The sequence below is a fragment of the Thunnus maccoyii genome, chromosome 16 (genome assembly GCF_910596095.1).
Source record: "Thunnus maccoyii chromosome 16, fThuMac1.1, whole genome shotgun sequence".
NCBI classification, from domain to species: Eukaryota; Metazoa; Chordata; class Actinopteri; order Scombriformes; family Scombridae; genus Thunnus; species Thunnus maccoyii.
Genome location: NC_056548.1, coordinates 1,995,556 through 1,999,314, shown reverse-complemented (window position 1 = coordinate 1,999,314; position 3,759 = coordinate 1,995,556). Strand labels below are relative to the sequence as shown.

The 3,759-nt window shown below is 36.8% G+C and overlaps 1 long non-coding RNA gene across 1 annotated transcript; it reads right to left on the bottom strand.

The window, feature by feature from the left end:
- Nucleotides 1-979: 979 nt before the first annotated feature.
- LOC121913936 lies at nt 980-2,479 on the bottom strand. Its single transcript, XR_006100406.1, has 3 exons — nt 2,377-2,479; nt 1,414-1,469; nt 980-1,296 (listed from the first exon to the last, which is right to left on the bottom strand). It is a non-coding gene; the product is annotated as an uncharacterized LOC121913936 (long non-coding RNA).
- Nucleotides 2,480-3,759: the final 1,280 nt, after the last annotated feature.

The following is a 3,759-nucleotide window of genomic DNA, read 5'->3' as shown; positions in this document are numbered from 1 at the left end:
GTCATGTAGCAGGTGGATGTGACTCCCCTCGTTGAGACCTGCTGACAGACAGCAGAGCAGAGGAGAGACACTGAGATAGTGATGTAACCGACCTGCAATATACGTAAAAAAAAACCCCACTATTTGTGCTTTGCCGAATAATGTATTTGTATTCGGGCACACCCCTAATACATACAGTATATTAGTGTATATTTTGTATTTACACTAATTTGTGTATTAGTGTATGCTGTAAACATTTTTTACACACACATTTTTTAATACATGTAAACCACTTTGATCAAAATTCCTGCACTGTACTGTATGAGATGTGCTATATAAAGGAAACTGAATTGCCTATTTTTGGCTGGACCAACCACAGAGCAGCTCTATAACCCCGAAAGTCTGTCCGTCACTGAGTCTCTGAATCTCTGAGTCTTTCTTCAATACCAACTACGCCAAGTTTGGGTTTGTGTACTTGCTAGTTCGGACTTGGCAAGTTCGATTCAGGAGTACAAACTTCTTACCACTTGCTCTTCCACACTTACATACACACTCACACCTAATCACACAGAAATCTCGTACAGCAGACTTCGCAACTAGACGACTACGCTGATTACTGAACTAAAACTTTACTCATCGACTGACTATTTATACACCCGTAACACAGAAACAGCACACCATGTAACATGTAGAAGAACTTCAAAGGTGATTCTTGCTTTGCACTTATCATTTATTGCCTATTTTTTACAACCTGCCTATTTTTTTTATCCTGTTTGTTTGTTTGTACTAAATGTTTCATAGTGACGCAGTTTGTAATGTTTGTTTTGAAAAGTGCTTCATAAATGAATCTTTACTTATGTGAGTGAAATCTGGCTCACACAGTTCATCACCATGTTTTGCTTTTCCAACATGAAAAACTGACAGGTTGTTGATTTCAGTCATTTTAATTATGCAGAGATTATGTTGTTGTGATTCCATCATGTTCAGTCTGGTGTTCGGAGGTTGTGTTTGTGAGCGCTGTCATTATTCTCTCTCAACAACAGCACGTTCTGCAAGTTTCTGAATTACAGCAAACAGAATTTCTAACCTTAACCTGTGTGAATCCAACACGCACACACACACACAGTCATCATTGTGTGTGAATATATCAGGGTGACAATGACGCCCACTCCTCCATGCTAGCTGTTTCCCCCGGTGAGTTTTATGTAAATATTGACGAGTGTCAGCGCCTGCAGCCGAGCCGCGGTGCAGGAACTGTCAGCTTTCATGTTTCATTTCCTTTGACATATGTTGATCATGGAGAGGATGGAAGTGGCGCTGCAAAAGGTGACAAGTCTCGTAAGTAATTTTATCTTGTGTTGAAACCTGTCAGGTTGGTTTACAGCTTTTGCAAAAAAAAAAAAGACAAGTAGCCTCTATTCGTCTGTTTCTTACAAAGTGCAACTTGAAGTCGGTTTTCCTCCTTTGTGACTGCAGGAGTCCACAGACGCCTGTCAGAAATAACACAACAAGAGCGGAAGGTTTCAGCACAGTCACTCTAAAACACTGTAACATGACAGTATAGATGACAGAAATGTTGTGTAAATTTCTGCTTTCAAAAGACTCACAGCACTGTGAAATGCTCCCTTTGAAAAATATTTGATTAATTCTACAGGTCCTTTAATTTTATATTAATTTTGTGGAAAATTTCAGAGTAATTTTAAGGTATTTTATAGCTAATTTTTAGAACATTTTTATTGTAGTTTGGTACAAATTATAAGAAAAAAACATAATTCTTAATAAAGTAGACTCTAGACAATTATTAACAAACATACATAGGTTTCAGTTTGTACTTTTACGTGTCAAATGATATATTAGCAGTAGAGTTTTTTTCAATAATTTCCAAAAAAGTAGCTGCTTTAACCGTTCATTCTTTGGACATTTCTTTGTAAGCGTTATGTAATTTGGTAGCATACAGGAAATGTGTCATTTTAGAGTTTTTAAGAAACAACCTAATATGCTAATATATTGTTTGACACATAAAACTACACACTGAAAACTAATTTATAAAAATGATTTGCAATTTATCAACTACGGCACTTACCAATTGAATCAGCGTAACACTTTTTTAATTTTTTTCTTATAATTTGTACCAAATTGCACCACCATCTCTGTAAAATCTGCTACAAATTAACCATTAAATACCTGAAAATTACTCTGAAAATATCCATGAAATTAATATAAAATTAAAAGACCTGTAAAATAAAATGTTACCAAGTATTTTTCTTTATTTTTATCAGATGTTTCTGTACCTGATGAAACATTGTACTCTTACTAAGTGCACTGAGGAAAAATATTTTTTTAAAGGGAGCATTTTACAGAGTCGTGAGCCCTCGGGAAGCAGAGAGTATCTCCAACCTTTTGGACACAGAAGAGTGTTAAACTCCTGGACCGCTGCTGTTGAGTTTTATGAGTGAAAACACAAACGTGGCGTCAAAGTCGCATCCTTCTTCACACACAGCCGGCTCTGTTTTAAACTGACGTGCAGAGAACACTGTGAAGAGTTTTCAAAGCAACAATAAACTAAAAACCATCAGTCTAATCATTCACCCCACCTGCTGATCTCACTTTGTACATCTTGTTGTTCCAGATCCTGGTCGCTGAGCCTCGGAGACGCAAACATGGAGCTCAGTTCTGCCTCTTTATTTAGTTTTTTTTTTTTTTGCTCGTCCATTTTTGCAGTTGATTTTTCTTTTGTTTTTTATCAATTTGAGCAAAACAAAAGAAAAAAGGTTTTTTGAAGGAAATAAAAAAGTAAAAGTGGGATTTCAGCTAGGAAACTTTTGTCAACCTGCTGCTAGCTCGCAGCTACATATTCCTTCACTTTTCTTAACTGATTTACTGTTTATACTTTTTTCTTTTAATCTAATTTTTTAACTGTGTTTTTATCCCGTCTGACGCTTTGTTCTAAATGCTTTTACCATGAAGCAATTTGTAACATTTAGTTTGAGAAGTGCTGTATAAAGAAATCTTTATACAGCTTACTTTTTCATTAGAAAGGGCATTTCAGAACATTTTTACTATTAAGTACTGCATTTACCTGAAGTCTGGCTCATGTATGGTCGACCCTGGTTGGTCTGATGTCAACATGCTGCTCAGAATGTAAATGTGAGAATTTAATGGAGGTAAATTTAGTGAAAATGTAGCACAGACTCGTGGATTTTGCCTGATAACAGTGGTTTTGTAGGTGAAAATACATCTAAAAGTGGACTAAACTAAGTGTTTTAAATCATAGCCTTCATTCTAATAGCATTTCATAACTATATTTTATCTCCTGATAATGTTTTTTTCTTGGCAAACGTGGCTAAAAAGCAAAAGGCTTTTGCAGAAGTTACAGTGAAGTGAATTACCATCACAGCACAGTAATGGAGGCTTGTTTACTTCCACAGGAAAACTGCTGTTTGGCAAACCGCAAAGTCCAACTCGTCCTCACAAGAGAAACAACAGTACAGGTCTAAAATTCAGGCCGTCAAAAACAACCTATAGTTACGGTTACGTCATCTAGCAACCGTTGTAATTATGACACAGTTCAGATGACGTCAGTATCAGGTGACTTGATGAGGTGATTTAGCTTTATTAGGAGGAGGCGGCGGCTTGGTTGGGTGGATGTCTAGATAGTTAGATGGCAAAAAGTGGACTTTGCTTGCAGGAGACCACTGTTCGCCTCCCATTTCCAACCCTGAGTTGGGACTAGGGATATGCAGAAGGCCCAGTATTTGTATTTGTATCTGTATTTGTTGA